Source organism: Babylonia areolata, chromosome 9 (assembly GCF_041734735.1).
Source record: "Babylonia areolata isolate BAREFJ2019XMU chromosome 9, ASM4173473v1, whole genome shotgun sequence".
Lineage (NCBI taxonomy): Eukaryota > Metazoa > Mollusca > Gastropoda > Neogastropoda > Buccinidae > Babylonia > Babylonia areolata.
Genome location: NC_134884.1, coordinates 29,144,249 through 29,156,748, shown reverse-complemented (window position 1 = coordinate 29,156,748; position 12,500 = coordinate 29,144,249). Strand labels below are relative to the sequence as shown.

General features: G+C 43.4%; 1 protein-coding gene across 1 annotated transcript in view; it reads left to right on the top strand.

The window, feature by feature from the left end:
* The window catches only part of LOC143286195 (uncharacterized), a 331,775-nt gene that overhangs the window by 583 nt on the left and 318,692 nt on the right, over nt 1-12,500 (top strand). The gene's annotated exons all lie outside the window — the stretch shown is intronic.

Sequence of the window (12,500 nt, the reverse complement as noted above, 5' to 3'; positions counted from 1 at the left end):
AAAATTCTTAGATAAGAGAACATATTTAGCAGATTTCGTACAAAACAAAACAAACAAAAAGAAAACACCCACGTTTCTGTCGATATCGTTAAGACAGTTACTTTGAAAGTTAACGTGTTTGGCAGAACTTTCGTTGGGCTTTCTTTTGTGTACTGGTCTTAATTCTCATCGGATTCCCCCATTGTCTTTTTTTTTTTTTTTTTTTTTTTTTACGCATCAGACGGAAGCGAGAAAGTAACATTGTTGTTGCTGTTGTTGTTGTTATGCGCATTTATCATGTGAATTATTTAAGAGAGACAGAGACAGAGAGAGAAAGAGAGAGAGAGCACGCGGATGTGTTTTTGGGACGCCCTATGTGAAGGGGTGGGTGGGTGGGTGGGTGGATGGTGTTGGGTCGTGGGCCTTGTTCAGCTGTGTGGACAGAGTGTCGGATGTCACAGGATGGGATGGGGGGGTTTGGGGTGTGTGGGGGTGGGAGCTGTGTGACCGTCAGTGGCTTGGGTAGAGGGGTAGAGGGGTGCCTTGCCATGCCTGTCATCATCATCTGTGGTCACGGAGCGGGGAAAGGGGAGACATCGAACGTTACTAAGTACATCGAGGGGGATGAACAGTTGCCTTGCTGTTTTGGTGGATTGATTTCGCTTCCCAGTTCTTCTCTCTCTCTCTTTCTCTCTCTGTTCTTCCCCTTCTCTCTGTCTCTCTCTTTCTGTCTCTCCCACCTCTCCCTCTCTTTCCCCCTCTGTGTCTCAAGTGTCTCTCTCCCTGTCTCTCTCCCCCCTCCTCTCTCTCTCTCTGTTCTTCCCCTTCTCTCTGTCTCTCTCTTTCTGTCTCTCCCACCTCTCCCTCTCTTTCCCCCTCTGTGTCTCAAGTGTCTCTCTCCCTGTCTCTCTCCCCCCTCCTCTCTCTCTCTCTGTTCTTCCCCTTCTCTCTGTCTCTCTCTTTCTGTCCCCCCCTCTCTCTCTCCTCTTTCATCTCCCTTTCTCATTCCCTCTCTCTTCCCCCTCTCTCTGTCTGCCTTTCTCTCTCTCTCTTTCTCCCCCTCTCTTTCTTTCTCTCTACCCATTCCTCTTTCTCTCTCCATCCGAATCTGCCCCTTCAGATACACACTTGCAGGCGCTTTTCTCACAGACTATTTACCACATCTGCCCACAAAATAACTCCTTCATACATGCATATCCCACCAATTCATTCCGTCTAATGTCAGTTTTATTGAACAGACGTAAAGGTATTAAAAAAAAGAATGAACGCACACACGCATGTACACACATGTATACACACTCCTCGCTATCTGTATCTCTGTATCTGTCTGACTCTGTCTGTCCCTCTTTATTTGTCTGTCTCTCTGGATGCATGCACGCACACACACACACACACACACACACACACACACACACACACACACACACACACACACACACACACTCACTCTCTCTCTCTCTATCTCTCTCTCTGTTTCTCTGTCTGTATGTCTGGCTGTCTCTCATTCTTTTTCTCATGGGCCCTTGCAGACATTTATTCATCTCTGTCTTTGTCTGTAGGTCTCTCTACTCCCATTATTTGGAGTGATGGCCTAGAGGTAACGCGTCCGCATAGAAAGCGAGAGAATCTAAGCGCGCTGGTTTGAATTACGGCTTAGCCGCCGATATTTTCTCCCCCTCCACTAGACCTTGAGTGGTGGTCTGGACGCTAGTCATTCGGATGAGACGATAAACCGATGTCCCGTGTGCAGCATGTACTTAGCGCACGTAAAAGAAACCATGACAACAAAAGTGTTGTTCCTGGCAAAATTCTGTTGAAAAATCCACTTCGATAGGAAAAACAAATCAAACTGCACGCAGGAAAAAAATACAAATAAAAATGGGTGGCGCTGTAGTGTGGCGACGTGCTCTCCCTGGGGAGAGCAGCCCGAATTTCATAAGAGAAATCTGTTGTGACAAAAAGAGAAATACAAATATATTATTTGCCTGCCTCAGCCTCTTCGCTCATTTCATGTCAACTCTCTCCATACGAACGGCGAAAGAGACGACGTTAACAGCGTTTCACCCCAATTACCATCATCAAAATATTGCAAGCGGAAGGCTCTTATACTGAAGATGTGAATGTTGACAAAGAATACCACAATTCTGACGACGGAAGCTAAAGGTTGGGTCATTCAGACGCCCACTGGACATCCGAGGGGTCTGTGTAGAGGAGAAAAGAGGACTGGTCGTACTGAGTGAGTTAACTTTAGTACACTATAGTGTTGTACACACAACTTCAGGTTATTTTGACCCCTTGTTCCCAGGTGACACGGTAGTTGTAGATATTGCACATTATAATCTTTAAACATAATTTATGGAATGAGATAAATTAAAAAAAAGAAGAAGAAAAAGACTGTGAGTTCTATTTCAAGGATTTTCAGATAAATACTTTGTTTTTTGGAGGGGAGTAGGGTGGGGGAGAGGTGGGGGGTAGAAGAAAAACAAGCTGGGATCCTTTCTATACATTTCGTCATCATCATTATCATAGTTATTATTATCGTCATCATCATCATCATCTTCTTCTTCTTCTTTACGTGTGTCTTTGCTTGTTTTATAATGTGTGTGTGTGTGTGTGTGTGTGTGTGTGTGTGTGTGTGTGTGTGTGTGTGTGTAAGAACGTACGTACATGATAATGTACCTAGTTGTTCTTTTCATTGTTTTGTTACTTTTAATAGACTATTCCAGTTACTATTCTTATTTGTCGTTCTTATTATTTTAATTTTATTTTATTTCATTTTATTTCTTTATTTCTGTGTTTTGTGTCTTTCTTTATTTTTATGTTTTGTGTCGTTAAATGGGCAGAATTGTAAAAAGGGCTTTTACTACGCCTAATTCTTTACCCATTAAAGATTCAATCAATCCGCCAATCAATCAATCATTTCTCCCCCACCTCCTCCTCCTTCTCCCCCTCCTACTCCCTTCCTCTTCTTCCTCCTCCTCCTCTTTCTTCTGTAGTGTTCATACCGCGGGAATAGTAGAAGATGTTTTAAATATATAACACCTTTTGAAACAAACGGACATTAAACAAGAAAAAAAAATGCGACTGTATATGGATTGAACAACCACAAGAAACGTTTCTTTGAAAAAAAAAAAAAAAAAGAAGAAAAAAAAAAAGCAAAAATTTCAGTATGAGATTGTGATAGTATGTAGGTCAGGTGCTTTTAGAACAATGAGTCACATACATACAGTACTGTTGTGCTGAACAAGATCTCTCCTGTGTGCGAGTCGTGTGGTCTTTGATGGTGTCACTTTGTTTGATGCATTAAATGCTGGTGTTTAAAGAAGTGCGCATGCTGACTCTCTGCACGCTCTTCTTCTCTCCCTATACACCAGCCTCTCCTCACTTTCTCACGGTCTCTGTCTGTCTCTGTCTCTCTGTCTGTTTCTCTTTTTCTGTGTGTCTGTCTGTCTGTCTCTCTTTTTCTGTGTGTCTGTCTGTCTGTCTCTCTTTTTGTGTATACCTGTCTGTCTGTTTCTCTTTTTCTGTGTGTCTGTCTGTCTGTCTCTCTTTTTCTCTGTGTGTGTGTGTGTGTCTCTCTTTTTCTGTGTATCTGTCTGTTTCTCTTTTTCTGTCTGTGTGTCTGTCTGTCTGTTCCTTTTTTCTGTGTATTTGTCTGCCTGTTTCTCTTTTTCTGTGTGTCTGTCTGTCTGTCTCTCTTTTTCTATGTGTCTGTCTGTCTGTTTCTCTTTTTCTGTGTGTCTGTCGGTCTGTTTCTCTTTTTCTGTCTGTGTGTCTGTCTGTCTGTTCCTTTTTTCTGTGTACTTGTCTGTCTGTTTCTCTTTTTCTGTGTCTGTCTGTCTGTCTGTCTGTTTCTCTTTTTCTGTGTGTCTGTCTGTCTGTTTCTCTTTTTCTGTGTACCTGTCTTTCTCTTTTTCTGTGTGTCTGTCTGTCTGTCTCTCTTTTTGTGTATACCTGTCTGTCTGTTTCTCTTTTTCTGTGTGTCTGTCTGTCTGTTTCTCTTTTTCTGTGTACCTGTCTGTCTGTCTCTCTTTTTCTGTGTACCTGTCTGTTTCTCTTTTTCTGTGTGTCTGTCTGTCTGTCTCTCTTTTTCTGTGTATCTGTCTGTCTGTTTCTCTTTTTCTGTGTGTCTGTCTGTCTGTTTCTCTTTTTCTGTGTGTCTGTCTGTCTGTTTCTCTTTTTCTGTGTGTCTGTCTGTCTCCATCTTTCTTTGTTTCTGTCTTTGTGCCGCTGTCTCAATGTCTGTCTCTATTTGTGTCTTTCCTCCCTCTTTCTGTGTCTGTCTGTGTGTCTGTCTGTCTGTCTCTCTTTTTCTGTGTGTCTGTCTGTCTGTTTCTCTTTTTCTGTGTGTCTGTCTGTCTGTTTCTCTTTTTCTGTGTCTCTGTCTGCTGTTTCTCTTTTTCTGTGCCTCTGTCTGTCTGTTTCTCTTTTTCTGTGTACCTGTCTGTCTGTCTGTTTCTCTTTTTCTGTGTGTCTGTGTGTCTGTTTCTCTTTTTCTGTGTCTCTGTCTGTCTCTCTTTTTCTATGTGTGTGTCTGTCTGTCTATCTCTCTTTTTCTGTGTGTCTGTCTGTCTGTTTCTCTTTTTCTGTGTACCTGTCTGTCTGTCTGTTTCTCTTTTTCTGTGTGTCTGTCTGTCTGTTTCTCTTTGTCTGTGTCTCTGTCTGTCTGTTTCTCTTTTTCTGTGTCTCTGTCTGTCTGTTTCTCTTTTTCTGTGTACCTCTCTGTCTGTCTCTCTTTTTCTGTGTACCTGTCTGTCTGTCTCTGTGTGTCTGTCTGTCTCTCTTTTTCTGTGTACCTGTCTGTCTGTCTCTGTGTGTGTGTCTGTCTGTCTCTCTTTTTCTGTGTACCTGTCTGTCTGTCTGTCTCTCTTTTTCTGTGTACTTGTCTGTCTGTTTCTCTTTTTCTGTGTGTCTGTCTGTCTGTTTCTCTTTTTCTGTGTGTCTGTCTGTCTCCATCTTTCTTTGTTTCTGTCTTTGTGCCGCTGTCTCAATGTCTGTCTCTATTTGTGTCTTTCCTCCCTCTTTCTGTGTCTGTCTGTCTGTCTCCGTTTTGTTCATTGGTTTTTTTTGTGATGGGAGTCTTTCCTTTTCCTACTTCCTACTACGCATCTTACTTTCTCTCTCTCTCTCTCTCTCTCTCTCTCTCTCTCTCTCTCTCTCTCTCTCTCTCTCTGTCTCTCTGTCTCTCTCTTCCTCTCTGCACGCTTGTAAGTCTGGTTGCTTTTCCTGTTCCATCCCTCCACGGGTCTTTTCTGATTTGTTTCTTGGTTTATTTGTAGGAAGGGGGTTGGAGAAGGGTGTGTGGGTAGTGGTGATGGTGGTGATGCCGTATTACTAGGGTCTTTCCTTGTTTCATTGTTTCCTTCTTTTCTTTCCTTTTCTCTCTCTCTCTCTCTCTCTTTTTTTTTTGGGGGGGGGTTACTTTCTTTCCTTTTTTTCCCCCTTACCTCTTTCATGTCTAACCAGTTTCATTATAATCTAAAGTGACAGTGGATGGGAAGCCGATTCAAAAGAAAAAAGAAGAAAAAAAACAAAAAAAACAAAAAGAGAGAGAGAGAGAGAGAGAGAGAGAGAGAGAGAGAGAACATCAGTACCCCCTGTTGTTCTCACGCCATTCTTCGCTTAATAACCCACCCCCTCCCCCACCACCCTCCCTCTTCGTGCCTCTCTATCCTCATCCTCCTGTCCTTTCTTTCCTCCTTCCACGTACCCCCTCCGCTCCCCCCCCCCCATCCCCCTCTCTTTCTCTCTCTCTCTGTGCAAGTAAGTAGATCCAGATTGTTCTTTTTCACGATGTCGGCAGAGAAAAAAGCGAATCGTCAGTTCAACAGTTCACGTTCAGTGCGTGAGGACCTCATTAGTGGAAACCCCGAGCATCGCCACTGAGGCAGTGACCTTGTTACTAGCTTGTTCCTGTGCATGGTACACCGGCCTTCTGTTCCGTTCGCTAGCCGGGCTTACAGTCATGTGCTGTTCGTGAGAGCACCCTCCTACCGCGCGCGTACGCTCGCACGCATGCATGCGGCATCACACACATGTATACATACATACATACATACACACGCGCGCGCGCGCGCGCACACACACACACACACACACACACACACACACACAGCAAATGCCCTTGTTATTCTTGTTTATTGCCCAGCCGAACGTACGTGGCCATCGGTATCAGGGCTGAATACATTCCACTAATGAAGGATACGGACACAAAGAAGGAGGAGGAGGAGGAGGAGGAGGAGGAGAAGGAGGAGAAGAAGAAGAAGAAGAAGAAGGATGAGGAGAGAGAAAGAGGAGGAGGGAGAGAGAAAAATGAGAAGGAGGAGGAGGAAGAAGAAGAAAAACAAGAAGAAGAAAAAGAAGAACAACAAAGAGGATGAGGAGAGAGAAAGAGGAGGAGGAGGAAGAAGAAGAAAAGAACAAGAAGAAGAAGAGGAAGAGAAGGGGGAGGAAGAGGAAGAAAGAGGAGGAGGAGGAGAGAGAAAGAGGGGAGAGAAAGAGAAGGAGGAGGAGGAGAGGAAAAGAAGAAAAGAACAAGAAGAAGAAGAGGAAGAGAAGGGGGAGGAAGAGGAAGAAGAATAAAGAGGAGGAGGAGAGAGAAAGAGGGGGAGAGAAAGAGGAAGAGAGAGAAAGAGCAGAAAAACAATCCAAAACACCTTGGTCAACTGTGGTCTTAAAACCACAGCCAGTTTGGTAGACTGCCAGCTGTGGTATATTTGCACTGTATAAGTCTTTTCCACAGATTTTTTCCCATGATGAAACAACTTCACAAAACTTACAAGTCCTGGTCTCCAACGTTCGAGAGTTGGCTTTGTTATGAAAGACGACACGTGGAAAGCCCCGTTTTGGGGAAGGTTAAACTGGCAACACTCTCGCTCTCTCTCCCCGACTTCAGTCGTCCGCCCGGGGTGTTGGGTAAGCCAAACACAGCAAACAGAGATCAGGGAGGTCTAGTTATCACCCCAACTTATCAGAGCGAGGTACTGGTCAGGGTCTGCTAGTGATGAGGATTGTGATAGGTAAGCCGGCCCTCCCATCACCTTCCTCCTTCCTCCTCCCATTCTGCATTCTGTCTGCCCTGAATGCTTTGTTCGGGTGAACTTTGAAAAAAAGTTTGTTTGTTTTTTTTTGCCACTTTTTTTTTTCCACTTGTGAGAAATGTACAGATACATGCGTGTTTTGTGCGAAATGTACAGATACATGTATATATATGCAGTGTCAGGAAGCCTAACCTGATCCAGAAATCTGCATGTATTTAATATCAGCTAGCCTTTGTGCAGTTGTGGGGTTGGAGAGGGGGATGGGTGGGTGGGGGTGAGGGTGGTGGGGGGGTGGGGTGGGGGGAGGGCAGAATGCAGAGTGTGTTGAGAAAGTAAAAATCTTAATTAGTTATTCGGGTGTTAGTGCCTGTAGTGCCTAGCTGTTATTACTTTGGTAAACGGAAGGAACAAATCATTCACTGTCGACTTCGTCTGGGGATTAGTGACTTAAGAGAAGGTATGTTCAACAGCCATTTAATAAACGACCCACTTTGTGCTTGCGGCACTGGAAGAGAAACTGCTGAACAATATGTATTATTTTGTCAAGACTTTTATATGGCTCGAACAAACACAATCTTAACTTTATCTCCAAACTAAATCCACCTTAAAACTCTGCTGCATTGAGATCCTGATCTCCAGAATCATACAAATATATTCATATTTCAAACTGTTCACCAGTTTATCTCCGATTCAAATAGATTTTAACTTATAAAGTATATTTTGTGAAGAACGGGTACAACACGATTCTATTCGTAAAATATGTGTTGGATTTATTTGACTGGCCATATATTCATAGTTGAATGGATTGGCCAATGATCTGTCAGAATTTCTCCTCTTCCCTCTGCCCCCTCCCCCCCCCCCCTCCACTACCTTACCCACCATTCTTCTAAATTTCTTTTTTTCCCCTTCGTGTTTCTCTTCTATCAGGCCGATTGCTCTGGTGACAATAAATTTAATCGCATGTTAATATTGATATTAGCATTATTTTACTATATTATGTATTGTTTGTTTATTTGTTTTACTTCATTATTTCGTCACTTATTGTTTATGAATGTTATTTGATACAATTGATAATATGGTTCACCAGCCGTCATGTTAAAATGTTAAAATTGAAGTGCAACGTTGTGAGCACAGTATAAGCTTTAAGCTTGTTGATGCTCTTTTGTCATTGATTGCATTGTAATCATGTGTATCGTTGAACAATTAAAGAGTATCTAAGCCAATTAGTTATTTGGGTCCAGCTTTGTTTTTTTTTTCTTTTCTTTTTCTTTGCTGTTGGACTTTTTCTTTTCTGTTGGAGTGAAACGTCAAATGGGATAGGATCGGGGTTCCCAGTGCCTTGCTGTCTGAGCGTAACTTGTGTCTTCAGGTTCGGTGTGTCAGACAACAAATATACCGAAGTCTCGGTGTCGGTCTAGCCCATGAAAGTCGACACTGGTAAAATAAATCGCTACAGCTCTAAACTCGTTCAGGGTTAAGGCTGTCGTAGAATAGGTGTGTTTTCTGCCTGTCAGTCTGTCTGTTTGTCTGCCTCACTCTCTGTCTCTGTGTGTCTGTCTGTGTGTCTGTGTCTGTCTGTCTGTCTGTCTCTGTCTCGCGCGCGCACACTCTCTTGCTGTCTCTCTGTCCGTCTGTGCCTCTGTTTTTGTTTTTGTCTCTGTCCCTATATGTCTGTCTCTCGCTGTCTCATACGGAATGAACATCCGAGTTCTCTAATTCTTCCCCCGGCCTCTGTCTTCTTGTCTGCTTCTCTTTGTTCGTTCCTCCTCAATTCCTACTTCCCATCCAGCACCGTTCCAACCCCCTGTAAAGTGACACCGGACAATTGTTTCAGAACGTTACTCTGGGTCTTTTTTTTTTCAGAAACGCCAAATTGTTCTTTATCATCCGTCCGATTGTCCACTGGTGAAAGTAATAAAATACACATGGCTCTTGTGCTTGAAAGCCGGTCGACCTTTTTATGTTGGTTTTAAATAAACTTAAGACACGAGAGGTGTGGGCCGACGAGTTAAAACCTCCCACAAACATTTTTCTCTGGTGTTCTGGTTCCCTGTCTGCAGTGCAGGGTGTGCGAAGAACAGCAAACAGACCACTGCATAACTGGTTAGCTTCGTTATCGTCCAAGCTTATCACGGTCGGGGGTGGTGAGACAAAGCGGCTTTTACCTCAAGACAGTTGAGGGTTTGATATTTGTGTTGTTGGACAGAGTTCGTATCTCTCGATCTTCTTAAGGAATGTCGTTCTTTCTGTCTGTTTGTCTGTATCTCCCTCTCCTCTCCTCCACTCCCCTCATCTCTCTCTCTCTCTCTCTCTCTCTCTCTCTCTCTCTCTCTCTCACTCACTCACCACCCCTCTCTCTCTCTCTCCCACTTGGTTTGGTTGACGCGAGTGAGAAATTACGGGGTTTCAAATTAATATTCTTAGGACATTGTTTCACCAGTTACGATGTGTTTTTCCCCTTGTTATTTTATTGGTATACTTTGATGGTACTTTGAAAAGAAGCTGTCAGTTCACCCTGTTACCCCCAGTAAAAATTGTAGTATCTTTTCTCCTTCTCCCTCTTTAAAAAATCAATCAATCAAATCAATCAAAAACACTTTATTAATCCACATGGAAATTAAGTTGTGCAATCACAGGCTCGTTGTAAACACTGGCATAAAATCATCATGCGCAACATAAGAAGAGATTAAAACTAGTCAAATAAGAATTCCCAATGGCTGACGATAGACTAACCTCCCCAACCCCTCGCCGCACACACACATACTCATGTTAACACAACAATATTTACAAATGAGAACATTCAACAAAAAATGGGTATAGATTACTAAAAATGACATGCACGCACGCACGCACGCACGCACGCACACACACACACACACACACACACATATGCACACATGCACACACACACACACACACACACACACACAAGGTCGAACAGATCTGAATTTCATCCAGTCTTTTTCAATGAGATAGTGAAGCCCACGCAAAAGAAACAACTGCAAGAAAATCCGCTTGGTCTAAATCCTTTTGCAGAGCTTTCAATACGCCCCCATTTGATAATTTTGTATACAGAAAATCGCCACAAAACACGGGAGTGTAGACGCAGAAAACATTGACGTTGTTTTGTTTGGGAAAGTCGCGGGAGGCGAGATTCCACTGCAGCGACCTCTGAACTTCCTGTTGTCTCCCTTGTGACAGACTGCCGACTGGGCTACTCGCTAGCTTCAGGATCGCGCAGTGGCGCGTTCTGATTACGGATTCCAGCTAGACGCATTGTGTTGTTCCCATGTCCTGCTCGGAAACGTCATACCGTCGCCAGTGTGTCTATCTGCACGGTGATTCGGTCATGTCTTTTGAATAAAGTCGGTTTCAGCTGTGATGATTGACAGCAGGTGTTTCCGTTGCGTGCTCTGTGTCCGTTTCTCAGTGGACTGAAATGGAAAAAAAAAAGAAAAAAAATGTTTGCTTGAAAAGAGCAGTATGAGTGATAACGAGCGAAGCCTTGAAACGAATGATTTTAATTAATCAACAAAACCTTAATGGACGATTTTGACCTTAAAGCGCAAAACGCTGAGACAGACGATGTTGAATCAACATGCCATTTCCTTTCCCCGCAAAATCTGTCACTCAGGCCCTCAATCTGTCTGTCTGTCTGTCTATCTTTCTCTCTCTCTCTGTTTCTGTCTGTCTGTTTGTCTCTCTCTCTCTCTCAATCGTCCCATGGTTTAAAAGTCGGTATTTAAGGACACTGAGTATATATGGATCATGAAAACGTTGAAGGCTTGAATCGTAAAACAACAAAACGAAAATTACAGGAAGTTTCCACGAAGACATGTGAAATACAGTATATACATGAAAAACAGTCTACAAACAAAATATGTTACATTGAATTACCAGGGTTAAATAATCTGCCAAATTATTGATTTATACAAATGCTTCTTTCAGTTTATTGAAGTTACACGCGTAAGAATATATATATATATATATATATATATATATATATATATATATATGTGTGTGTGTTATATGCATTTGAGTTTGAACAGGGAATGCAGATACGGTCCTGCCACTGACAGGGCGCCACCTCAGGATATTTTCCCTAAATTCTCTCGTCTTCTGAGGAAATGATAATCTACTAGCAGTGGATAGAAAAGCGTGCCCAGGCTCTACCTGGAAGGCAGACGTCACGAAGGGATCCTGTATCTGCAGCCATTGAGGTCCAGTGTCTCATTATCTGCTCTTCGTATGCGTAGGAAACACTTTGGTGAAAAAATAGGAGACAAGGGAACCTCGGGGGTATTTAAGAATCTGTTAGCGGTGTTCTTGTTCGCATCGGATTTCAAATTAACGATCCCACGAGTTCTGTAAAGCCGAGATATAGCGAGATTTACACACCGCGTCAGGTCAGCTTTACGCTTGCTAGTGCAGTAAACTATGTGCGTCAGTTAGTAAGAAATATGCTCCAAACTGTGGTTCAATCCCAAAAGACTTCAGTGGTCAGTAAGAAACTGTGGTCTTTGGCTAGGTTGCATGACCATATTTGCTCAACGTAAAGAATATTTTCCTTAATTTACGCAGGTCCGAGTTGCACAGGCTTGCTTAACTACTTTATGACATTATAATGTCCTAACTTTAAGAGTGCCACCCAGTGCGTAAGTGTGATCTTTACGAAGAAACAGGAAATACACCGACAGGCAGACAAAATGATTCAGTTGTATAAATACCAGAAACTGAAGACGTTACCTCATGGTTGAAGGAAATATGGAATCACATAAAAACGCACAGACACACACAAAAAAACCCTTTTCAATCATGTGGTTGTCCATCATTATGAAAATTGTAATATGGAAAATGAATGTTAGCAAAGATGTCTGACATGATTACTGATATCCTGACCTGTGAGCTCTTTCTCTATCTCACTGGGGTGACAGCCCTTCATTAACGAGTATATTTGCCAGCAGCAGTCGAGGGAGACAGCGTAAAATACAGCACTGTCGAAGAGCAGTGAGTACTATTGCCGCGGCGTCCATCAACATGTCACAAATAGAGACGCAGGCATTTTGCTTCGGCGACGCAAAACTTTTATGCGTTGCAGCGTTGAGTCCAGGAGTTTAGTTAACTCCCCTGTCGTCACACTTCTCGTTCTTAACCAGCCCCACTCTCTCTGTCTCTGTCACTCTCTCAGTCTCTTTCTCAGTCTCTCTCTCAGTCTCTCTCTCTCTCTCTCTCTCTCTCTGCTCGCAGTCATCGGCTTTCCCATGGCCCCCACAGACGCAGAGCTGCTACAAGAGGTCTGTGCATCACTCCTACACCCCCAACACCCCAACCACACCCCCTAACCTCCACCCCTCCCACCCTCCCACTCCCACAACACATTCGCTCCCCCCCACCCACCCTCCTCTCTCTGGTTCTGTTTGTTGACGTGGCATTTGTCAGCCAGGTAAACGATGGAAAGGTCACCTTTTCTGGAAGCGCGGG